The sequence below is a fragment of the Triturus cristatus genome, chromosome 8 (assembly GCF_964204655.1).
Source record: "Triturus cristatus chromosome 8, aTriCri1.1, whole genome shotgun sequence".
Taxonomy (NCBI): domain Eukaryota; kingdom Metazoa; phylum Chordata; class Amphibia; order Caudata; family Salamandridae; genus Triturus; species Triturus cristatus.
Window position 1 is genome coordinate 1,048,954,608 of NC_140591.1, and position 27,290 is coordinate 1,048,981,897.

Here is a 27,290-nt window from a genome sequence, read left to right on the forward strand (position 1 = left end):
GGTCAGGGGGTGTTTCTGCCAAGTGAGCCCGGAGTCACAGTCACAAACGTCCTCTTCTTCCTGAATAAAAGTGAGATTATGCTGCATACTTGTTCATATTTTAAGTAGTTCGCACAGACACAATGTTTTAAAAACAATAAAGTTCCTAATACCCGCCTTCTCTGAACAGTTAGCTTGCTGCCCCATCCCCTTCCTCCCTATCCTCTGTTGTGTGAATCCATGGACTAGCCTCCTCCCTCCTGCCATGCATGGTCTGATGTGCTGCCACTGCCCTCAATTTAGTATGATGTACCAGTCCACTCCTCCTGCCCTCCATTGCCCAATTCTATGCCCCATCATTGACCTCCTGCTTAAACTCTGTGCTTAGCTTGCTGCCCCTATTCTCCTTCCCCCTGCCCTCCGATGTCTTTGTGCATGCCCCTGCTCCATCCTTTTTGCCCACCATGTCCCATGGACCTGCCACTCCTATCTACTCTGAGTGTTCTGTTGAGCTGCCACTCCCCTCCCACCTGCCTAGCATTGTCAGATGACTGTAACCTGTCCCTGCCACCTCCACCCTGCCTGTCCACATGCCATGCCCCTATCCTCTTCCTCCTGTCCTACATGGTCCATTGTACTGCCACACCCTTCTGCCCTCCCTGGTCTGTTGTGCTGCAACTGCTCCTCCTGCCTGCCCCGTGTGGTCTGTTGTGAGGTCCCTTCCCCTGAACTTTCTTGTCTGTGCACAGGTCCTGACCCTCCCTTCTATCCTCCATCGTCCTTTGTGCATGCCCCTCCACCCTCCTTCTTGCCCATCATAGCCATTGTGCTGCCACTAACCCTCCCACTTGCCATGCATGGTCTTCTGTGCTGCCATGGCCCCTCCCACCTTCCCTGTGTGGTCAGTTAGCTGCCCCTGACCCCCTCCCACCTTCCCTCCATGGTCTGTGTGTATGCCATCACAGTCTCACTGTTGCTCTTCATGGTGTGTCTTGCTTCTAGTGCCCATCCTGCCTGACCTCCATGGCTATCTTGCTGCTCCTGCCCTGCCCCCTTGCCCCCAGCCCTACTCCCTCCCTCCTGGCTTGTCTGTTCCATTGTAATGCCCCTGATCCGTCCCTCCTGCCCTTTATGGTCTGTTATGCTGCAGCTTTCTCTCCTGTCTGTCCATTATGGTCAGCTAGCTACCATTGCCTCTTGCCCCTCTGTTCTCTGTTGTCCATGTGCATGGTCCTGTCCCCTCCCTCTTGCTTTCTATGGATTGTTGTGCTGCACTCCCGTCCTGCATGCCCTGTGTGGTGTATTGTGCTGCTGCAAACCCTGATGCCTGCCCTGCAGGGTCAGTTTGGTGCACCTCTCCATGTCCCTCCTGTCCTCTGTTATCCAAGTCCATGTCCCTATCCCATTTCCTTCCATGATCCAATGTACCATACTTGCGAACATTTTGAACTTGGTAAGAGGGAGATTTTGAAAAAAAACTGGGGTATTGATTTTCCCCTTTGAGTTACATTGAAAAAGAGGATATTGTAGACAGGAGACAGATCAAATAAAGCCCATTTGAGCTTAAAAACATTGGACGTTTCCTGGCTGAATCGGGTCTCTTGGCATGTATGGTTGTACTACCATTGCCTCTTCCTTCTGCCCACAATGGTCTATTACATTGCCACAGCCTTGAAGGAGGGTAGATTTTGTATCACAGGGGGCCCCTGGCCCGTTCTGTCCACACCTGAAGTATGAGACCCTTGTCCTTGCCCTGCCAGCTGCATTTGTAGGCCGTATTAAATTGACCAGCGGGTCCTGTGTTGCTATATAATTATCCTGAGACATCCTTACCACTCAGCCAGCATAAAACCCCTGTGTAGGCCCTTCTGTTCAATATGTAGGCCTCTTTGTTAAATTGACCATAGCTCTGCAATTTTAGTGCATAGCAGTCTGAAGGCAGGTCTGCGAGGCCTTCTGATCCAAACTAGTAGCCCCCACCCTACCCGAGTGCTCCGTGCTCGGTATCAAAGTTCAACATCCCCCTGAAGCTGTCGACATACAGTAGGCTGCATCCTGGACTGGTACTTGCTTCCTGGGCAGGTTTCCCTCTTTTAAGGAAGTGGCAACCGCAGAGCGTCAAGTTAGGAGAACTGAGGAGATTTTATACATGAATATATTGAATTCCCGTACAATACCCATTATTTTCTGCTTGCTCTATGGAACTTACGATAAGCGATTGGCCTGAGAGACTGACCTTTTCACCCAGTCCATTGTCAGCATTAAGTGGGTAAATGACGAATTGTCTGGTAAAATCTGCAGACAAAGCTTTTGGGTAGCATACGTAGGTAGATGTAGCGTGCAAAGGAGCCCACAAAATGATATAAAAAGGGAGCACCCACAGATATCGACGGACTACCTCGCCGTATGTATGTAGGTTAACAGGCAGTGCAGGTTTTCCCCAAGAGCTGGGAGCTCTTGTCTTCCTTTGCTTAAAATGTCTTGCTCTGCTTTGCTTGAAGTATCTTATTCTATTTTACCTATATGAAATGTCATGTTATGTTTAACCATTGTTCTCTTTACTTTTGCATTTAAAAGATTTTGTATTGTAATTGCAGGAATGCTTGCTCTAAGAGTAAACGTGAGTGTTCCTAGGTAACATTTTCCTTGGTGTAACTTGTTTCTCATGATGCATTTATAGATGTGTTTTCTCTCTCTCTCTGTCAGTACATTAATTGAGATACAGAGAATATTATGACAGCTGTATGATTATCTGGATTCTGTACTTTATGTCTCTATTCTGCGGTTTCTTTGAAGTTGCATCTTCTCATTAAACTGCCATTGTATTCTGCCTCCAATTCCATGTCTCCTATGTCTGTTTTCTTCATTTTTGGAGCAAGCGTTCCTAGGCACCCCGGCTCAAATTAAGGTGCCCCTTTTGTCCCTGACTCACTCTCCTGCTCAGTTCTGTGGTGGCTCCCAGGGATCTGGGGACCGCCCCTAGCTTCCTTGACCCGTAATAGATCTTCCCTCCAACAGCCTCTCTTGCAAGTCCTGTATTGTTGGTTTGTTGCCCCTGCCCCCCTTTCCACTGCCCTCCATAGTCTGTTGTGCTTCCACGGCCCTTCCTGCCTGCTCAGTGTGGTTAAATTGTTGCCTTTGCACCCTCCTACCTGCCTTCAATTTTCAGAGTCCGTGCCCCTGGCCTCTGCCTCTCAACAGTATCCTAATGAACAACTAGATTGCTAACATTCTATATTTATTACAAAAGTGTGGAACGCCTGACATCATCTTGATGTAATCAAAACTGTAATACCTAGAGCATTTCCTTTAGAAATTACATATATGAGAGGGTCTTATTGGCATCACAATTATGGTTAGTGCTCTAAAAGACTAAAATAAGGACATATTTTCTGAGTTTTCAAATAGCGACAAAGCACTTTTAAATTATTTGTTATCTTTATGTTTTTTTATCCAGTTGACCACTTGATTAAATGTTGCACTTAGGGGAGAGGATGTGGTGTTACTTCCAGAACTGCAGACTTTGCAACTGGGGAACCAGGTTGAAGTTTCTGCTTCAGCTCAACATTCTGTGATTCTGGTCAAATCATTTAGTCTCCCCATGTCTACAACCAAAATGAATTTGTTCTTGTGTGGTGTAACCAATGCTCATGTAAAGCACTCCAATACCTGACAAGTCTGCACTATATACCACTGCAAAAACACAAAATAATAAGTGTTTTGCACACTTCTGTCATTGGGCTACATTTGGGCTCTTTTGTCTCCGGTGGCCATCTTGGGAGATTTATTTGTTATGAAGTTTCCTAATTTCCTCATGTACTGCAGTCTCCTCAGTAGGAAATGCTTTCAGTTTTTTACTTTGATTCCATCATGAAGGTATTCAGATATGTCACACATTTGCCATAAATTCTGAATGTTAGCACTCTAGTTGCTCATTAGATCACTGCAGTAAAACTACTGCACCATGGAAGTCTGCTCCTGGTATTAAAAGTGCATGTTTCAGTCTGCATGTCAGAATTTTTTAATGAAATAGAAGAGGATTTGAGAAGTCACTCAAAATGTGCCCTCATTTTCTTTCTTCAGCATTAATCATAATTTCTATGGCAAAATGAACCTCCTCATTGTGTTCCTTTTTAAATTAAATGTTTTAAGTTTCACCAGTTTATTCCAATCAAGATGGCTTCAGGTGTGCCATACTTTTGTCATAATGAAGACAGTAAGCGCTCTAGTTGTTTTTAAGAACATTCTGGGACATTCTGTCATTGGGCTATACTTGGGCTACATCTGGGTGATATTTGGGCTACATTTGGGCTCTTTTGTCTCTGGTGGCCATCTTGGGAGACTTATTTGTTATGAAGTTTCCTAATTTCCTCATTTACTGCAGTCTCCTCAGTAGGAAATACTTTCAGTTTTTTACTTTGATTCCATCAAGAAGGCATTCAGATGTGTCACACATTTGCCATAAATTCAGAATGTTAGCACTCTTTTTGCTCATTAGATCACTGTAGTAAAGCTACTGCTCACCAGGGAAAACTGCTGCTGGTATTGAAAGTGCATGTTTCAGTCTGCATGTCAGAATTTTTTAATGAAATAGAAGAGGATTTGAGAAGTCACTCAAAATGTGCCCTAATTTTTCTTTCTGCAGCACTAATCATACTTTTTATGGAAAAATGAACCCCCTCATTTTGTTCCTTTTTAAATTAAATGTTTTAAGAGTTACCACTTTAATCCAAGCAAGATGGCTTCAGGTGTGCCATACGTTTATCATAAGTAGGACTGTTAGCGCTCTAGTAGTTCTTTGGAACACTCTGGGAAGCTGCAGTAGAACACAAAGGAATCAACTGACAGTCTCTGCCCTTGTTGGATGTACATGTTTTACTGAGAATGTCAGACTTCATTCTCACATGACTGAGAAAGATAATGTGAATTTACAGAAAATAAGCTCTCAGTTTAGCCTATAGATCACCTTCCAAACCTCTGTGGTAAAAGCATGAGAAAATATTTTTCTCTCAATCATGATATCCCAGCAGAAGGCTTTTTCACATGGTGAAATCACCTTAGAACATACCACAATTCCTAAAATGAGTATGGTACCATCAACAAATGATTTATAATGTAACTAAAGTCTTAAAACCTTCTATTAACTGCAATGCTTTTTAATGAGGTGCTATCATGTATATTGGTCCCAAGATGGCTGCCACCACTTCTTGGATGAAGTGCTGACAGCCAATCAGATCTCAGGATGAGATGTGTGGTTAGGCTCCGCCCACATATATATATGCTTTTAAATGCTATTTTCTCAGGAAATACTGAACAGATTTACACCAGACCTGCAAAAGGCACTTCCTTGACCTTATGGCTACCTCTCTGCCAAATTTCAAGTAATTCTGTTCAGCCGTTCGGGCTGTAGCTGTGTCTAAAGGTCCTATGGAAAAATGCATGGGGAAAACGCGTTTTGGGACCCCCCTTTTTTCTCGGCCCCTGCTTGACGAATCCCCCTGAGACTTTCAGGGTAGGAGCGGAGCGTAGCGCCCCACCTATTTTGAAAATTTCGCGAGGATTCGTCGACCGGCGCCAAAGTTATTCCAAATAGAATGTTGCGGATTTCCTATGGAAACAGGGTCCTAACTATAACTACCTACTGGCGACCGCCAGTAGGTAATATATATATATATATATATATATATATTATCTACTGGCGGTCGCCAGTAGATAGTTATAGTTAGGACCGTGTTTCCATAGGAAATCCGCAACATTCTATTTGGAATAACTTTGGCGCCGATTGATGAATCCTCGTGAAAATTTCAAAATAGGTGGGGCGCTCCGCTCCTACCCTGAAAGTCTCGGGGGGATTCGGCAAGCGGGGGCTGAGAAAAAAGGGGGGTCGCATGGTGAAAAACCTGAAAAAAATATATATTAATAAATACATAACTTAGCATTTAAAAAACCGTACAAATTCAATTAAAAAACCATAGGTTTCGCACACGTTATAGTTAGGAATTAGCATTTAAAAAAACTTGCAAATTCACTTAACAAACCATAGGTATCACACATGTTATAGTTAGCTGGACATTTCCCTCGTAAAAAACCAATGAAATTCCCCCGTTATAGTTAGTGCAGGCAACTATAACTCACGCGACCGCAATCCTCTGCTGATGACGTCAGATATTACATCACTGATTACATATGTGTCTTTCTGAAAAATAAATATTTGTAATATATGTATAGCTAAAGATTAATGGAAGAAGACATGGGTAAATAGGTGTCTAAATACAGTGATGTAATATCTGACGTCATCAGCAGAGGATTGCAGTCGCGTGAGTTATAGTTGCCTGCACTAACTTTAACGGGGGAATTTCATTGGTTTTTTACGAGGGAAATGTCCAGCTAACTATAACATGTGTGATACCTATGGTTTTTTAAGTGAATATATATATATGTATTATATGTATATATATTTTTTTTTTTGGTAAGTTTTTGTTGGGGTGGACTATCACAATCTTGTTCGGAAAGACTCTGACCTGAGGTCGAAGGCTTTCTGATCAATTCCGAGCGCCATATTACAATTTAAGCGGTTGGAATTGAAATCGGCCAGTCATTCCGGCTGGATGTGGATGGGCTCAAGGAACCCATCGGCCAATCAGAGTCCGACCCATAATCCCAATGAAAATCTTTGACACGGTTGGGATTGCGATGCTCAGTTTCCACACAGGCTTTCCATGCCGGGCTTTCTGACATGAAAATCCTGATGGAAGGTGAGTTTGGGGGCTCCTAACAGGACCCCCATCTCCTTGCAGATTCCGGTTGGAAGGCATGGCGCCTGCACGCCATGCAGGGTTGATCCAAATCTCATATTTCTCTATGGGAGCTTGTGCTATGGCCACTTTATAGCCACAGCACAAGCTCCCATAGGGAAATAGGATGGTGCGGTCGCATTGTAATTCTGTGGTTGTCCCGTTACCGCAAGGCAAGTCCAACTGACATCATAATTGGCCCCATAGTGTTTTAATTTTTTCACTGATATTATTTTTGAAAATGTGTCAAATTATTAAACTATTCTTAATGCACGATGAATAAATTGGATTTCTTTCTACAATTAGGGCCTGATTACGATGTCGGGTGGACGTGGACTGACCGACCTCCGGTCGGCGGTCCCAACACCGCCATTACAATGCAACCACACATGGTGTGGTTGAATACTCCCATTTCTCCATTGGAGCTTGCGCTGCTTCCGTAAACCAGCTGCAGCACATGCTCCCAAAGAGAAATAGGAGTTTCTGTTTATCGATGCACTACCTGGCAGGCACCTCAAAGTGCCTGCCACACGGTGCAGGGATTAACATGGGGGCACCACCAGAGTACTTGAAGGAATGGGAGCCCTGCTAGGGACCCCCAAATTTGCTTTCCGACAGGCTTTCCATGTCAAAAAGCCCGACATGGAAAGCCTGTCGGAAACTGAGATTGTAATCCCAACAGTTTAAACGCCATCCTTATTGGATTCCGGTGAGCCCTCCGACGAGCTTCTTGAGCAATCCAGTCTAAATGATTGGCTGGTTTTCATTTCCATTGCATGCATAGTAATGTGGTGGTCGAAAGTAAAACCTATGATGTTGGTGGCTTTCCTGCTTGCAATATAGTAGGGCCCTAAGTGAACAGCATAAACAATGTTTGTTTGAATAATTTATGTAGGTTAAATATTTTTGTTGGTATTATAAATGTTTGTTTATTTTTTATTTATTTTACTGTTAGTATTTAAAAGTAAAATATTTTTAAAAGTTTCCTTATTAGTATTAATTAAAACCTTATAATTATATATATATATAATATATATGTTTTTGCCATTATATTTTGGTCACTCAATATTTATGATCACGTTATTGTCAGTGATCCCTCCAATTACTCTGGCATAATTACATTTTCACCCAGGCCTATTTGGCAGCTAGGGCAAACTTAGGTATAGTGGGGCTAATGTAGACTATCTGCAAATAATCAGGTATGTTTAATGCAAGCAACTGAAATGTATATATTTAAACTCAGTCAGTGCTTATAGATGCTGAATACAGAAATATTCAGTCGTGCCCCATTCTACCACTTTCAATGTATTAACAAGATTCTTTCCATTTCTTTTTGTAACCCTCAACAGTTGTGTTCTGTGTTTGAAGTGATTTGCAAATTTGTGCCACTTCTCTTCAAACTTTAATTGATGTTAGCAATAATTGTTAGGCTCTGACCTCTGGGGGCTCATTATTGGCCATACCTCACACCCTGAGTTTCATTTACATCAGTTTCTGGCTTCATATATGTCTCCCATATGAGGGGATCCTGCCACTGTCCTATTGTCATCTGCACAGCTTTCTACAGAGCTGCGATCCAGCTCAGTTCATGACAGACAGTCCTGTCTTCTCTCCATTGCGTTTTAACCAGGAATATCTGACAAGTCTATCAACACTGTCAATTTCCCTAAAGTTTCGACTTTTCCCCAAAGTTTCTTACTTAGAAGTCCCAGTGCCCTTGTATTCAAATTAGCTTTTGTAAGAGGAAGTTGGTGGAATGTAACTCAGCCATTTTCTAGACTCACACTGACATTCTCTGTAACATGAGGGGTTTCCTTTTATGGGTTATGTCTGGGTTTCCTTTTCTATGTGTAGAACACAAGGTGAACCCAGAAGGGTGATATATCTGGCCTAAGGGTAGACTGGTGCTTTTACTTTTTATGTATGCCCCTGATGTTGCACCTGTGTGGTTCCTTTGGATGGGATGAATATGAAATGCCCAGGCCCCATTGATCTACAGTGAGTATTTTAACTGTGTTGCTGACTCAATGTGGAATCTCGAGCATCAGAATGTCTAGGCACTTCAGAAACTGAAATATGAGAAATGCTTGTTGAGTTCCACACTCTCCAAATAAGATTTACTCATGCTTCCACCCTCTAATCAGCCTCCACACCCAGCTTGACATTTTCATCACGATTCTACACATGATGGAACTAAGGATGGACTTTAGCGCTGGTGATGTCCAGAGCGACAATCCTTTTTTTGCCCAACAAATGGTCTCCTTCTCCACAAATTCCCATGCTGCCACCCCCAACAATGCCCGTTATTTTTCCATAGGCTCTCTCTCACATGTAATTCATATGTTTTAAAGAACTACTCATACCGGTGTAGGGTGTCAGACCACTTTACATCTTTCACACACAAACACATTATACATTATACAGAGAGAATGAATCATACGTGTGAAAATCAGTCCATAGGAAATGTTATGTAAGACATTTAGGATTAGAAGGTGTAGGAATCACATGTCATCTATACCAGTATGCAGCATATTAAAGAGTGTTTGGTCTGGAGAAACACAAATTTTGGATTTAAAACGCACCACAGTGGTTGTGGTTGGCTTTATTAATAAGGATGTATTTCTTCGGAAACAAATCATTTTTTAGCAACATTAGGATGATGAAAGATTCGGGAAAAAACTTAATATTCTTATCTATATCATGCAGTTTGCAATCAGCTCTTTGATGAATGTTCATAGGTCACTGTGCTAAATTAGGATAGTAACTTATAGACTGCAAGTAACAAAAGGATCTCTGTGACAAAAGCAGGAATTCAATGGGCTGTTGCTCGGATACAAAGCTACCTTAAATAAATAAAAAGACAAGAGGCATTTGGAAAAACAGGTACAAGTTGGTCTAATTAAACTGTAGGAGAGTAGGATCTGCTTCACATGGGTACCCCCACTTTTTGCTGGTGTTTCACTGTTTTTCGCCTTAGTCTGGCTGTGGCCCCACTAATCAGGACCCAAACCTAGCTACTTCCTCTCTAAAATGGTTTCCATGTACATTAGGTACATCTCTAATTGGATTCTGGAGTGCTTTATACGCCCCTAGTATATGGTATACTATTTACCCAGGGCATAGGTACCACAGAGGCATACCAGGGGCTGAAGCATGTATTATGCCACCCGTGGGAAGCACTCCAAAATGACACCACAGGTCTGCTACTGCAACCTGGGTAAGGTGGTGCATGGACTCCTTACTGTGGAATAGACTACCTATATTACTACCATTGCACACACATATAAAACCTATAAGTCACTCCTATGGCAGGCCTTAACAATCCTGAAGGCAGAGTGCTTGGTTTGTTTGTGAGAGGATGCCCCTGCATGAGCAGAGCCCCTCTGCAGCATTTGGAGCACCTCCTTTGATGCTGTTTGTGGTGCAGCCTGACCATATACTCTTAAGTGCATTATAACCTCACGGTAAATGCTAACTTTGGACTGGCTGCACGGAAACATGTCGTGTTTGGTGTCAAACACTTTGGCAAACTATCCCCCTGCCAGTTCTAACGGCGGGGGTAGCATTCCACCCTTCTAGAAGGAGAGACATGTACCCACTGGTCTCACCAGTAAAAACTTTCTAGAGCCCTGGCATCACGAAATGGATGCCACTGCCACAGACACGGGCCTGGCCTCCTGCTGCTAACCGAAACTGTGGCAGGGGAGGCCTGTACAATAGGCGTAACCACCTCCCCAAACAGGCAGATATGTATTGGGGCTGGGCGGGAGCACTCTCTGGTGCTTTGAAGGTCTGCACTGGGGGCACACTTGGTGTCCCTGTGCATAGTCCAGTTCAAACCGGTTGCAGGGGCTAACTTCCCCTGTTCTGGCGCGAAACTGGACAAAGGAAATGGGTGTAACCACCCCTCTTTCCAAACCCTCCCATAGGTGGGTCCCCAGAGTATGTACAACCCCCTATCTTAGTATAAGTATAGGAACCCAGTCCTTGAGACTTTAAATTACCCTGGACGAAACTCTGCAACATATATCCTGGACCTTCGACTTTCTATTTCAACTAGAAGACTGAAGAAATCTCCCTTGGGGTCAGGGAGTGACTCTCCTGCTTGGCAGACACCAAAGAAGCAACTGTCCGGTCTGCAACTCTGAAGCTCCCGCCGGACGCCGAAGTCTTTGCATCACCAGAGGTGGATTTCCAGACTTCCTCGGGGCTACCCTGAGTCCACAGCAAAGCTGAGGCCCGTGGCTTTCGTGGGTGACATGGAACCATGACCCCTGGACAACATCATCTTCCTGGTCTTCCTCGATGTTGTGCTTTGGGCTCCGAGTAGCCCTAGCCTTGAACACCGACTGAACTGAAGATCACTGGCCTCCACTCCACGAGTGACCCGTGGGCCAGTTTCCAGTGCGATTGCTTGAAGCTCCTTCGCAATCGCTAGCCCGTTGGCTTGTGGGTCCCACGAAGGCAACTCCTTTTCTGCTTGGGCTTTCCTGGTTGCTCCAGATGTGCCATGACCTTGCTGGTCTGCACCGACGTCTTTCTTCTATTTCCACTTGACTTGCTGTTGCCAAGGCTTGTTGGGTCCATTCTGGTTGCTGACACCGCAGCACTCGACAGACTTCGTGGGACAGCTCGAATCCAGCTCCTGGTTGTCATCGATGCCTCCTAGACCTCGTGGCTGAAGAGTCAAGACACCCGTCAACTCACCTGAAGCACCCAACATCTGTGGGCATTGAACTATCGTGCCCCTGGTAAGTGACCCAGACTCTGTCCTCTCTGCTTTCAGGTTCCTTCCATCCTCGATCCAGGCTTGGATCTCTTTGGACACTTCTCTTCACGGCAGCAGCACTTCTTTACCAGCTTCCATTGAAAACGACGCCGCGACCCGACACCAAAAGACACCTATGCACCCGGCTTCCCTGGGTGAGGTAACATGAGTACTCGGGTGCTCCCGTGGGTGTTGGCCCTAGACATCTCTAAGTCCAAAAGGGTTTGCTTGTAGTCATCCTCTAAGTGTCCTTAACTTGTAATTTTCCAACCGCGACTTTCCCCATAGAAGTTAACGGCGATTCGTGCCTGTGTTCTAACACTGCACGCGTCCCCCATGGGTACCCTGCGTCACTACCTTGGGTGGTTCCTTGGGGCGCAAGCACTTCTAGAAGCTCTAGTCCTTGTTTCTAGTTCAGTCGGGTTTTTATACCACTTTATTGGTATATGGTTTGGTACGCCCCTAGGGCCCAAACGTGGATTTGTGCTTTTACTGTTGAATACTGACTTGTAACTTCGAACTCCAGCCTCATAAAGAGACTAGAGGGGTGTGTTTTATCTTAAATACATATATTTTGAATATATACCTGGTGTGGTTGTCCTTTCATTTGGTCATTCAAGACTATATAGACTGGTAAAACAAGCTGCTTTACATTCTTTCAAGACTTAGCCTGAAGGCTGCTCTCCATAGCTACCACTAGGATAGCTTTCAATAAAGGTTGTCCTTAACCTATCACCATAAGGATTTGTTTGGACTGGTACAGGGTGCCCACTTTAATTAGTGGACAGCATATACCAGGCCAACTTCTCACATACACGCTTCAGCCTGGAGAGCCAGGACATTATGAGTCTGCTCAAAGTTTCTAAGTGTGTAAAATTTTGCCCGTCATTATATTCAGTTCAAGAGGTCCAATAAAGCAATCTCTACATTCAAAACAAGCATCACAGTCACAAATCAACAAGTGCGGTCATCTGATAAGCACACAGATGGCTCTTGACCTCGAGGAGAGCTAGTGTGGGCCATTGTGCATGTGTCCAGATGTCCGGCATGGGGAGCACGTTATCACTACATGTGGTGTGCATTTCGTGTCCTAATAGGATGAGTGTTTCTGTCCCCATGTGGTATCTAGTTTTGTTGTATTTTTGGGGAATGCGAGCTCTTGGCCAAACATTTGGAAAAATTTCCTTGGACCTGTTTATGGTGCAACTATCTGTCTGTTGGATCGATCGAGGTTTTTCCTGGGAGCGCGTTTGTCTTTAGGTTAAGAGACACTCCACCTGTGGCCTGGCATGGCTGTGGGTCTTAGGAATTGTCTAACCATGTGTCTCTAACTCGGGGTAAATGGGAAGTTCTCCTTGGGTGAATCCAACAGCAATGATGTGAGTTCATTAGAGCTCCTGAAAATAATATGGCAGTCATTTGGTATAATTTTTATGGACATCCTTAACATTGTGCATACAGTTGTCATAGCATACATTGGCATTGCTCTTACTGGTATTGACACAATTATGTTTGCGTAGGTCATACCATACATTGACATTGTTCTTCATAATAACAGTATCATTATTTGTGCATGAATTATGACACATTGATTTTGTCATTGCCAGTGTCGGAGCTGCTGTGAGAGTAAAGGTTATGACATACATTTGCATTGCATCGACGGGTAATGGCATGGTCTTGAAGGCACAGGTTATGGCATACATTGATATGGCCTTCATTGGTATTGCCTTTTTCGTGCCTGCACACATAATGTCATTCGTTGACATCATTCCAACAGATCTGTCCACATAAAATACAGTTCTGTGGTATACACAGTACACGTTCTCTGTGCTACTTTACGATGAGTCAAAAGTGGCTATAGACAAAACTCAAATCTCTCTCCAGCAGGAATATTAAGCACCTAAGTTATCTTGACATTTTTATTGTTGTGTGAAAACTGCTGGACACACAAAGACATTTGTGCAGGTGCTTTTAAACCCATAGGTTATTTCTAAAAACAACACCCCACTCCCAGAGTTCAGGGCAAGGTGCAGCTGCACCAGTAGCACTGCCCTAAAGCTGCCACTGAATGCTTATGCAAAGCACCTTTATTGTATACACTGAACCGTATCGTGGTTTATAAAACTGCAAAAAAATATAACAGAAAAGTATAGATACCCTTTTTTCTCCACTTTCCATTATTACACCTGAGGTCACATTTAATCTGACTCCAGACACGAGAAACGTCTGCCTATATCTGAGCAATTATGTATAACTTTAGATAACACATCTTTAGAAATGTACAGGTTTTTGGTGTTCATGTATCATAATAAAGCCGACATATCAAACACTTTGAGAGATTTTGAGAAGTGTTGCCTTGGTTTCAAAAATCAAATCAACACCTACATCAATTAAAATATGCAAATGTTAGCAGCTTAGCTCCATTTTGTTTATTTTTGTCGGATGGAATTTGCCAGTCTCCTTTCCTTCCTTACAGCTCTTCAAGGAAGTGAACAAAATAATTATTTGAACCTTGTGACTCAGAGCATGTTATGCTGCCAATATGCTTACCTAGTAGCATGTGAATATTCTCCGGCTTGAATGCACCCTACGTGAATGTGTCGGAGAAGGCTGTGTAGATTTCACTCAGTTAATAGAAACACTTCTTTTTTTCTATACGTCTCATTATGAAAAAGTTTGTGATATTTCACAAAATAAACCTCTAAAATTAAAACTGCCCAATATACCTTGGCAATTATGCGAAATAGCTAATTTCCATTTATTTTCCCCAAAGTTTTCAACTATCTTTTGAGTTGTTTGCACTGACTACTTAATGTGCACTTGAATGTTTTAGTTGCTGATTATTTAAACTTTAATCCTTCAATTCTTGCTTTTCGGGTGGCCTCGCATTGAGCTAGCGGACATTAGCAATCTCCATCAGATCATTGGCTTTGTTCTTTCTCTACTTGAGGCTTATTGAGATGTCAACATTAACAAGTGAAAAAATGCTCAAGGAAGATGTGGCTCTGTAACTTAAGCACTTGCTGCAGATATTGAGGGGAGATTTACTAAGATTTTACGCTGTGTTTGCATTACAAAAGTGACGTATATCGGTGCAAAATCTTTCTTTTCTGATTTTCTTTCCAGCACTAAACTTGTTTAGCTCTGGAAATAACGTAAAAGTCACGGAGTAATGCATTATTTAGCCGCAAGGGGGCATACTATTGATCAAGCATGCAACCACCCAAGGTTTCTGATGGTAAACCCAATTTACTAAAGAAGTAGATAGGGTTTAGCGGCAGAAAACTGCCCCCTTTTGAAGTATTGAAGTAGTGGCAAGGAAGGAGAAATGCTTTCATTTCTCCCTCCTTTTCCCACTTTGCACGTGTGGTGGACTGTACAGCCCACATACAGAGAGGGGAAATGGTTTAAGTCAGTCTAAACATAGTATTTTGTGCTGGAAGGGTTGCTTCCAGTACAAAACCTATGCTAGACTCACAGAGACTCCCTTGCCCCATGGCGCAAAGGTGTCTCTGTGGCGCACGGCAGTTGGTTTCAACACTTGTGCTAGAGAAAATGGAGGAGCAAGCCACATTTCAGTAAATTTGGTGCTCTCCTCCTTTCTCCTTTTCGCCCAGCACAGCATTTGCGGTTGCAGCGCTGCACTGCATTAAAAAGTGGTAAATCTGCTCCTGCAGCCCATGAGTTGAAATCTGAGCAAAGCCTCCTGCATATACTAAGGTTAACATGAATAATTTTTGCAAAGTCACTCCGTGCCCTGGGCACTCCCCAATGTTTTGCTGACTGGTGGTAACTGACTCTGACTGACCCTGGGCTCTGTCTATCCAGGGCCAGTGCTATGCTGAAAGACACGCTTAGAATAAAGTGAAAACACCTATATACACTAGGGTACATAACAGGTTGGTTTACCCCTGTGATTGGCATGGCCTACCCTATAAAGCCCTAGCACATAATAGGGCAGTGGGATTTAAACTACCTCTACTTCGCTAGTATATAATCGGGCGTGGCAGTTTAGAGGCCAGCAGCCCTTTCTACACTTGCATGTGTGCACTACTGAAGCGCAAGGTCAGTTTAAAAGTTTAAAAGTAGCTCTGTGTTGCAGGACTGTTTTTAAAAAGTAAATTGTGCCCAAACTCGACTTTGGTGTTTGGGTCACTTACAAATGGGTAACCTACAATGTTTGGGCATTTTAGGTGCCCCCAGGGTCTCCCCTAGGTGTACCGGGGTGGGGGGTCAGGTATTTATTAAATGTTTTACATGCTCTGGGTTAAGTGAAATTGCACATTTCACTCCCCACATTGTGCTCCACAAAATAGACTTTGGTGCTAGGAGCACTGTGGAGGGAGGATCTGCAATATTCCTACATATTCAGAACCCCTAAAGTCTCCCCTAGGTCTTCCAGGGATGGGGGTCCTGTAGATATAGGTAAAGTACTTATAAAAATATGTTTTTATAAGCCCTTGTGTTCGAAAAATGGCCCAAGTAATTTTTCCCATTGTAAATCCCCTGTCACATAGGTTAGCATGGCAATAAGTTATTAACTAATACATCCTGCTAGGAGATATAGCATTCAAAGACTTCCCAGCATGGTATTAATAAATCCAGCTATATGATATTGTTGAATTCCTCCTAAAATGTACAGAAAATAAGTTATAAGACTTTCTTGCCTGTAAGCCCAGATGCAGCATTCCAGTGGTCTGTCCTGATTGGTAAGAGTTAAGTGGATTAGCCAGGCTCCTTTGAAGAGGTGATAAAGAGCAGGGGGAGGAGTCGTAAACAATGGACTTTAATGGAAGGGAAAGACACCAGTGTCATTTACAACTCTACTCTTTTGAACCCAGCCAAATGCTAGGCTTAAGTAAGAAATGAGCAGATACCAGGGGGAGAGACTGTGGAGATTAACCATTTTAGTGGTCTGTTTAGCAAGCTCTTCTCTCCCCGGTGTAAAATCAGCCATGATGAATTTGGAAGATTTGGTGCACTCTGGGACAAAATAGTGATACACTCTGTAGGATGTGGTCATATCTTGGGGCGTTACTCTGCCTCCCATTGGACAGGAGGGCCCTCTTGCATGATCTAGAGAACTTGGAATGGATATCTGGAAGGGCAGAGCCTCTCAGACCTGCTGCTTGAAACCAAAGAGAGCATGAAGGGGCATGCTGAGGAGTTTGATGTGCAATCACTAAGGTCTGCATGCTGAAGATTTTGCCTTCTGCACCATCTAGAACTACAGCCCTGTGTACCACCTTGCTGTAAAGAACTATAGAGTGGACTCTCTGCAAGCTACAGGTTAACAGAGCTCACCTGTAACATCACCACCAAGAATTCTCAACCTGGAGCATTACCAGTGGATATGTAAGGGTTTTGTCCAAGTGGAATGTGGGAACTGAAGTCCTCAACTTTCAAGGATCATCTTGGAGCTTCCAGTCTCTTGGAGTAAGCTTGAGACACTTTGGGAACTTTTGGGGAACTTCAAGAAGAAGTTCCAGAAGTTTGGAGAAGTTTGGAGCAACTTTGGGAAAAAGCCCCATAAATGGACTGACTCAACCTGGCCAGCCAAGCCACCTGCCTTTAATCGCAAGTCGGCATGCCGTCCAGGTCCGTCCTGCTGAAAAGCTCCATAGGCCTGACTCCCAGAGTTTGACCGGGAGTAGGTGAAATCCAAGGCCGGCGAACCTTCACCGAATCCGGCCTGGTGAAGAGCATCGAGGGACCCCACAAGAAAATGCTCTGTTAAACTCTCTAAGTCCGAACAAAGAAAATGTGACCGGGAGCAATGTCGAGAGTCAAGCCGCCTGCCTTCAACCGTGAGTCGGCCTGGATCCTTGGTTCGTCCCACTAGAACTCTCCGGGAGCTCATTGCAAGGCAATCTGGCGAATCCTCTTTTAATCTAAACTGTCTGAGAGCTTCGAGAGATCCCTGGAAGTAAAGCTCCAGAAATGTTTCTAAGTCAGAAGGTAAAAACTTTGACCGAGACCTCCTACAATAGGTAGCCATGCATTTTTATGAATTGGTGTTGGATTTTTATTGTGCATTGGTCTTAATTATTTACTGAATTGGTATTTTTAAATGCTTTACATACCTGTCTTTGAAGTTAAGCCTTCCTCCTCGCAGCCAAGCTACCAAGGGTTGAGCATGGGAATAATTTTCTAAAACCTATTCTGAGCCTTATACTGTTTTAGTGGCCTTATTGCCAGTGGCAGATATACATTTGCCCCTTCTAATAATCCACTTTCCAACAATAATGCAGCCTACTAGGATGAAGTCTTCGACCAATAACCCATCACATAAGGAAGATTTATCTCAGGAGTGATTCCTGCTGGTTTCTACTGCGATTTACAACCCATGTGTTCAAATCCTGGCAAAGAGTCTTCCAGATGCAACTGTGAACATAATGAACACTACAGCCAGACATTACGACTATGTCCTCAGCCATTTACACATTACATTTTATTGTAAACATTTTTGTGCAAAGTGCTATGTAAAACTGAGCTATTTCCTGTTTCTTTTGTTTTCTTTCACCGTAAGCGTCTCTCCATGGGGCATATTATCAAGAAACTGCGTTAAAATTATCGCCGCTTTAGCGGCAGAAAACTGCAGCAAAACCGGCGATTAATGGGCTTGATAATATGCCCTTGAGAATTCCCATAGAAGCCTTATTCTGGTGTCAACATTGGCCAAAATTGGCTTCTATTGGAATTCTCTGTGGCATATTATCAAGCCCATTATCGCTGCTTTAGCGGCAGTTTTCTGCAGCTAAAGCGGAGATGATTTTAAAGCCGTGCTTGATAATATGCCCCCATATTTTTTAAATGACAAACAAAGCATGTGCTGTGCGTTCATTGGTATATTGCATTGGGGGCCATGCACACTGCACGTCAGTGAAAATAAATCCGCAGCCGAAGCAGCTCAAAGAAAACGTTTCGCTAGTATCAATGCGGTCGCCCCTATGCACATTACAATAACAATTGTTTTGCACCCATTTGCCATACATTTCATTAAACTACCCTAATTATTTTAAAGGCTAATTTTCAATTGAATATCTCATACACCATCCATACTTTCCTTCCTCCTCCTTTTTTGCTCTCAATCCAAGTCATTCTCCATTCCTGACATGTTTGGCACTTAAGGGGGCAATCATATTCTACTTGGAATACACAATATGGTGTATAATCATTAAGGGTTGTAAGAAGGCTTGCATGGTGCAGTTTTACAGTAGCTTTCATAATGGTAAGCCAACTGACCTAAGGCTTCAAATCGCATTTTATCAAGCAAGTGTCCAAAAGAAACCTTAGTGGATAACCCCAACCTATCTGCAGTGGTATTACAAGTGACAAGCCCTTCAACTACTGCTATGTGATCTCCCATATTTAGGGCCAGATTTATCAATGTTTCACGCATGCAACAAGACAACTTGTGGTGCTGCGTGAAAGGGAGAGGGCTTGAATGTGCCATATGTATCAGCATTTAACAGTATCCCGCAGTCTGCGGCTTAGTGCCAATGCAGATGCTCTTGCACCATGGAGCAAGGGGGCCTGCATTACAGACAGGATTGTTTTATGCAGGAAGAGAGGCCTTCCTGCAAAAATCAATCCTTTGAGGCTTTTTCCTCTTTCTAAGTGTGCTGCAGGATCCATCTCTCATGGTTTGGCCATACACCTTAGCTAGTGGACCATTCTGATGGCCAAAACTGTGAGCAAACAAGTGACGTACCACAGCCTCCCACTCTGTCAGCATTGGTGTAGCACATGATTTAAAGGATTATACAGCATATTTAAATGTCTTTACCACCATGGCATGGAAGAGGATAAGGCATAACAAGTTAGTAGTGAAGATGACTACTAGCTCCTGCAGTGGGATTTCTGCAGTTGAAAGCCTGTGCACATCATCAATTAATGAACACAATCTCATATATCACCTACAAACCAATCCCAACTACAAAACTATAGACCAAACTGCACATAGCTGCATCTAAGGTCCATTGCTTTAGCTACGTTCCTAAGCAACACTGTATCTTCGAACAAAAGCCCCCCGTCAAGAACAAATGCCCCCCTGTCAAGAACAAAAGCACCCCTGTCAAAAACAAAAGCCCACGTCAAGAACAAAAGGCCTCATCAAGATTTGATTGAAGGAGAAAACCCTAAAAGGATACAGCCAACTGCCCCAAATGTCCACCAGTTTCAATTTAGGCAGCAATAGAGTACCTGAATTAAGAATCAGGGGAAGTATTAGGGAAAAGTTAAGACCCTGGAGATACTGTTTTAAAATTGCGCCATCAGCAGCCTTCAGCCATCACAGAATCAGCACTCGGTAATCAACGGGAAAACAATACAGAATAAAGCCAATTAGCATCAACATGCCCTTGAAGGACCTGTAGATGAATATCCGAAGCACAGGTAAGGAAAAGTAGGGGAGAAGTGAGTGTAGCTGAAAATTTGTTTGCAGGAATACAGAGGTCAGCAAGAATCAGTAGAGGTTAGGCATAAAAGCTAGGCTGGCACCAAAAAGGAAAAATAAAACAACAAAGTGTGGGAATGCAAACCTGTGTGATAAACAGGTGGAATGTGAATGGCTGTAACAGCCAGGAATGCTCCCAGGCACCAATTCAGAACCAGTTTGAGTATTATATACTGCCACTACCCTAACTGCCCCAGAGGTTTCACCCAAAACCTGGACGTGAACATACAATATTTACTAAACTAAATCCCACCTTCCCGTGTGAAAAAGAACACACTATGAAAAACACAATCAAAAACCGGTATCTGTGCAGTAGCAGTTATGTTGCATGAAATACTTCTACGTACTGGCAATGCTAAATGGTGGGCCTTTTAAACATAGGATCTGCTATTTATTTGTGGCTTTAGACTGAGCTGTAAAGTTAACATTTCGCTGTGGCATAGGGAGGAGATGTGGCATGGTGGTTAGAGCTGCAGACTTGGAACTGGGCAGCCTGGTTTGAATCCCAGACTCGGCTCATCATCCTGTAATTTTGTGAAAATCAATTAGCCTCCCAGGGCCGAGCCCAAAAGTTAAACATGTATAATATCTGGTTCTTATATCAAGCCAGCACTTAATTTGTACCCGTATGTAGAGGGACCTCATCACCGGCTAAGTATACTCCACTATACAAATGTAGAGGTTTTTGTGCTTTGGATGTTGTTTGTTACAACGCAAATCCTGTGTACACATTTTCTGAAAAGTTACTCCCTGCTTCAGAATTATACTATCACATAAACAAACTTCACTACCTCTTTAATGAGAATGGGACTTAGGGTTTATTGACTTAAAACTCTCACTTCTATAACTCTTGTGGCCCTAATGTACTTTCTTCAACCTCAAAGGATCTCTGAAGATACCATGCTTTTAATTAATCCATGACTTCGATTGTTAACTGGTTTCAGCTGTTTCCACAGCCTTGACAAAGTTAGGTAGACAAGACATTTGTCGGCTGTTTTTGTGATGGAACTAGGATGTGAATTATTACACTGATATTTTACCATTAAAAGAATTAGAAAAAAAGCTATAATGTTGAAACGTTTCACTGTTGAGAGTCTTCTTTTAGTTTGTTACAGAAATTGGTCCTAAATTGAGCAGGGACTTTTTTAGTTTGCTTTTTTTGTGCTTTCATGCAGAAAGATATTTTAGTGATTAAAATTGTATTTTTGTCTTTATATAGGGGCCGCGGTAGACCCCTCATGCTCCACTGCTAGGATGCCGACCTCCTCCTCCACCATGAACATCAGGATGCCTCTGCTTCTGGGTTGCTTAATGGAGATGCAGAGACAACAAGGCTGCGTTGAGCAGCAGTCGGTTGCCAGCCAGAACCTCAATACGTTTATTTACAAATCCAGAGAGCTATAGCTCCAACATTCCAACGCTCTTGTGCAGCCGACAGAAAGAGGGGCAGACGCTTGTGAAGGAAGTCATGGGAGGAGCCATCAGGTTTCGTGCTGGGGGTAAGTGCTCTGTATTGCTGGTTGCGGGTTACTGGGAAGGGTCCCCCCAATTCTGTATTGTGGCCCCAGGCTGGATTAAACAAGCCAAGAAGACTCCTGCATGGAAATCCACAGAAAGCACCACTAGGTTTCACACCAGGGGTAGTGTTTAGCACAGTTCCGGGTATTGGGCCACTGGAAGGGTCTCCCCGAATTCAGCATTATGGTTGCATGGCTGCATGGCTGAAGGCGTGGCAAAATTCTTGCTCAGTAGAACCAGGAAATTAAGGACAACCATTTGAGACGGAGTGAATGAAAAGAAAAGATAATTAATTTAAAAGAAAATAAAGAAGGGAGAAGAACATAGAAAACAGAGGGTAAAGAAGGATTCAAGATGGGGAAACACTCAAAAGTCACAACATTAATGAGGAACTTTGATGTCGCTTCAACACTTGTCCATAGAGTTAAATCACAGGCAGCCCAAATGAAATCAGAATCAGCAGCTGCAAGAGCTGACCGCAGTTTTCAGTCATGCCACGGGCCAGGGCTCATAACAAGTCTAGTGAGTTCTGAAGATGATTTATCAGTAGCCTCCAAAGTAGGAGTGCCAGACTCAGTAGCTCCTTTTCAAGAGGTGGGAGTACTCGATGGGAGCCCTGAGGGTGAGCTTACTGATAGGAGTGCAATTACATAAGGAGCAAACGGATAACATCAGAGCAATTGCTCCTTAGGAAAGAGAGGAGTGGCAGCAGGCTAAAAAAGATCAGCTCCAGAACAACACATCCGCTATACAACTGAAGCTAAATCCAAGGAGTATCTGTTATTTTCAAAAGAGGAAAGTCCTGCCTTTGGGAAAGCAGGGACATTAGGGAATACTCCAGCCCCCTGACCTGGGATTGCCTGTGACTCCACATTTCAAACTAAAATACTGGGCCATTGCAGTCCCAGGACACTGGCTCCCATTGTTCTGCAATATCTCAAGGTCATCCGTGACCTCAGTTGCTGAGTCCAGCCTCCAGCTTAGAGACAGTATGGTTAGAACAGCCCCAGCTCCAGGTCACGATTCCACCTCTTCCCCAGGAGACGTTGCAGATGAATGGTCAGCAAGGCAATGGAGTAGCAGTGCAGTGGGATATTAAAACTATGTTGAATTTAATCTTGGATGAAAAAAAGAAGCTTAAAGCTTCTCACGCTATTGAAATTGCAGCCATGCATCAAAGGTTATCTAAAATCAAAGAATCAATGGCAAATTACAGAATCTAGAATATCGCATCTTGAAGATCAGGCTAGCGCAATGCAGAAACAAGATACCCAAGTAAAGAAGCAAACGTCCTCTTTGAATATAAAATTGAAGAGCAAGAAAACCACTTGAGCCACTATAATCTACGTCTGGTGTGTGTTCCAGAGGATTCCGAAAGGCCATCAGGTCCTACAGTGGGTCGATGCATTCATCAAGTGGCATGTTTTGCCAGAGGATAGCAGGGATTTGACAATTATATGAGCACAGAGGGTCCAGGTGTAGTCATTTCCAAACTCAAAACAGCCACGCACAATATTGGTTAACTTTGCAGACTATTGCTTAAAAGAGCAAGTGCTAGCCAATGCTATAGAAAAGAAAATGTTCTCTACTAATGAAACACCTCACTGTCACATTTATTCTTATATGTCAGTTGCGGCAGCTCTCAACCATAAAGAATTTGTCAAAATGTTGTATTTTTTTAAACCACAGAGAGCCCAGGCAACAATTGCTAAACAGTCAAAACTAAGAGTACTGATCAAAAGACAGTGTCATATGTTCACAAGGGAAACAAACCTTTACAACGCAACTTTTACAACGCACTACACTTACAACACATTTTTTACAACGCAACATCCACTACAACGCATTCCATTACATAGCATGACACTACAACGCATTTTTAAAAACTACCTTTACAACGCATTCCATTACAACGCATACTACCTTTACAACGCATACCATTACAACGCATAATATTACACTATACTATCCAACACTTACCCTACTGTTGCACCCCCTGGAGTTAGAATAGTAATTTTTACCCCTATACTATCCAACACTTACCCTACTGTTGCACCCCCTGGAGTTAGAATAGTAATTTTTACCCCTATACTATCCAACACTTACCCTACTGTTGCACCCCCTGGAGTTAGAATAGTAATTTTTACCCCTATACTATCCAACACTTACCCTACTGTTGCACCCCCTGGAGTTAGAATAGTAATTTTTACCCCTATACTATCCAACACTTTCCCTACTGTTGCACCCCCTGGAGTTAGAATAGTAATTTTTACCCCTATACTATCCAACACTTTCCCTACTGTTGCACCCCCTGGAGTTAGAATAGTAATTTTTACCCCTATACTATCCAACACTTACCCTACTGTTGCACCCCCTGGAGTTAGAATAGTAATTTTTACCCCTATACTATCCAACACTTACCCTACTGTTGCACCCCCTGGAGTTAGAATAGTAATTTTTACCCCTATACTATCCAACAATTACCCTACTGTTGCACCCCCTGGAGTTAGAATAGTAATTTTTACCCCTATACTATTTAATACTTACCTTAAATGCAATTTAATATTATGCGTTGTAATGGTATGCGTTGTAAAGGTAGTATGCGTTGTAATGGAATGCGTTGTAAAGGTAGTTTTTAAAAATGCGTTGTAGTGTCATGCTATGTAATGGAATGCATTGTAGTGGATGTTGCGTTGTAAAAAATGCGTTGTAAGTGCATGCGTTGTAAAAGTGTGCGTTGTAACGACATACATCCGTTCACAAATCTGGTTGATGCCCAAGAGTTCTACAGAGGATGTCTAACTGAGTGTCAAATGTAGAATATGGTATGTGTGGCATAGATGTTTATTTTTTGAGGCATAGCAGTGAGGCAAGAGTGGATGGTGTTTGCATTGGAAATTGCCTTAAAGGTGGTACTTTTGGCCAACAAAGCTAAACCAAAGGAAATGATGGACGGAGTGTTGAACATTGCAAGCACTCACCCCCAGTCAACTGATCTGGGTTTAATCCATCACCGTTCTTTAGCCCACTCTGCCACCCCAGTTCAGACATGGCCATATGCAAATCAGTCTGACCCTGTGCCTCATGGGAACAGTCCAGCCCGAACTGCCAAGCCATGTCTTCCCTGGACCGGAAACAAGCTTCCTAGGACCGGTTTCTGGCATTTCAGCCGTCTTCAGCCAGGCTTGCTTGAATCCAGTGGTAAAGTGAGCAAGGGACTCACGTCTGAGCATACCCTGCCAATTTATGGCGAACAAAGCAAAACCAAAGGAAATGATGGACGGAGTGTTGAACATTGCAAGCACTCACCCCCAGTCAACTGATCTGGGTTTAATCCATCACCGTTCTTTAGCCCACTCTGCCACCCCAGTTCAGACATGGCCATATGCAAATCAGTCTGACCCGGTGCCTCATGGGAACAGTCCAGCCCGAACTGCCAAGCCATGTCTTCCCTGGACCGGAAACAAGCTTCCTAGGACCGGTTTCTGGCATTTCAGCCGTCTTCAGCCAGGCTTGCTTGAATCCAGTGGCAAAGTGAGCAAGGGACTCACATCTGAGCATACCCTGCCAACTTATGGCGAACAAAGCAAAACCAAAGGAAATGATGGACGGAGTGTTGAACATTGCAAGCACTCACCCCCAGTCAACTGATCTGGGTTTAATCCATCACCGTTCTTTAGCCCACTCTGCCACCCCAGTTCAGACATGGCCATATGCAAATCAGTCTGACCCTGTGCCTCATGGGAACAGTCCAGCCCGAACTGCCAAGCCATGTCTTCCCTGGACCGGAAACAAGCTTCCTAGGACCGGTTTCTAGCAATCCAGCCGTCTTCAGCCAGGCTTGCTTGAATCCAGTGGCAAAGTGAGCAAGGGACTCACGTCTGAGCATACCCTGCCAACTTATGGCGAACAAAGCAAAACCAAAGGAAATGATGGACGGAGTGTTGAACATTGCAAGCACTCACCCCCAGTCAACTGCTCTGGGTTTAATCCATCACCGTTCTTTAGCCCACTCTGCCACCCCAGTTCAGACATGGCCATATGCAAATCAGTCTGACCCTGTGCCTCATGGGAACAGTCCAGCCCGAACTGCCAAGCCATGTCTTCCCTGGACCGGAAACAAGCTTCCTAGGACCGGTTTCTGGCATTTCAGCCGTCTTCAGCCAGGCTTGCTTGAATCCAGTGGCAAAGTGAGCAAGGGACTCACGTCTGAGCATACCCTGCCAACTTATGGCGAACAAAGCAAAACCAAAGGAAATGATGGACGGAGTGTTGAACATTGCAAGCACTCACCCCCAGTCAACTGATCTGGGTTTAATCCATCACCGTTCTTTAGCCCACTCTGCCACCCCAGTTCAGACATGGCCATATGCAAATCAGTCTGACCCTGTGCCTCATGGGAACAGTCCAGCCCGAACTGTCAAGCCATGTCTTCCCTGGACCGGAAACAAGCTTTTGGCCAACTGTCAAGTTTTCAATGTATGTAAGCAGAAATCAAACTGATTGGTGTTGTACTGCAGTGGCGTTGGTGGAGTTTGTATTGGGTGTCCACCAGAGGTGCACCACCCTGGCACCCAAGGAGACTAACAGTCTGTGAGAGAGGGGTAATGAAGGCTATTCCCCTCTCACTTGGGTTCATTGTTTGGGGGGTCACGAGGTGGGAGGAAGTAGGGAGGGTTTGGGTGGTGAGGTGCACAATAAGCAAAAAAATGCAGAATAACAGTTTGTAAAAAGATCTGAATCATAGCGGTTTAAGTATCATTGGGAAGTTAGTTGATATGGAGGGCTCCTTTCATAGTATGCCACCAGGGTAATGGGTCGTAAAGCCAGAATTATATTGTGTAATGTAAACAGAATGTCGGGTAAGCAGAAGTAAGGTGGGCTGATTAGATGGCTGACGTTTTTCTCCCGACAAGATTTATTGTTTCAGGCGACTCACCATAAAAATAACTCCCTGAAGCTTTTTATTCCTAAACATTATTCTGGAACTTATTTAGCTTCAGCAGGGTTGGCAGAATGGGGGGTAGCAATCTATCTGGCTAAAGGGGTGGATTGGATGGTTACTCAAGTCCGGTGGGACCCTAATGGCAGATAGATCTGGCTTAAAGTAAGCGTAAATGGTAACCCTCTGAATTTGGTAAATTATTATGCCCTGATAGTGGAAAATTCAAACAAAATTAACCAGATCAATAATATGGGTGTGGGAGCCATAGTTCCAATTATTTTATGGGGGGGGTTTAATTTTATCCAAGAGTTAGTCTGGGACATAGCCAAGAAAACTAGAAAACAGTTGAAGCCGAATACCAAAAAGGTGTTAGATGCAATGAAGCAGGGTTACCCATTGATTGAACCTTGGCGCAGACAACATTTGGGAACCTCACAATATACCTGCTTTTCACACTGTTTCCAGTCAGCTTCATGTATATGCTATTTCCTAATTTCAAGCTCCCTGAAATTTGTAGTCTCTGATATCTGGACAAATTCATTCATTTTCAGACCACTATTTGGCTAGCATTGATATTGAATTGGAGGTAAGGAGAAGGGAGAGGTCCAGGTGGCAGATGGATCGTAGCCTCTATGGCAATCAAGAATGGGTATCAAGTATGAAAACTTTTATTGTGGAGTTTTAGCAGCTATATAAAGGTACTGTGTCACTGTTCTCTGTGTGGGGAGCTTTTAAATCAACTGTCAAGGGGCAGATGATGGCATTTATGGTTTTAGCTCTGCAGAAGAGAAATTGCTCCCAGGGACCACCAGTATTAAAAGACATGCA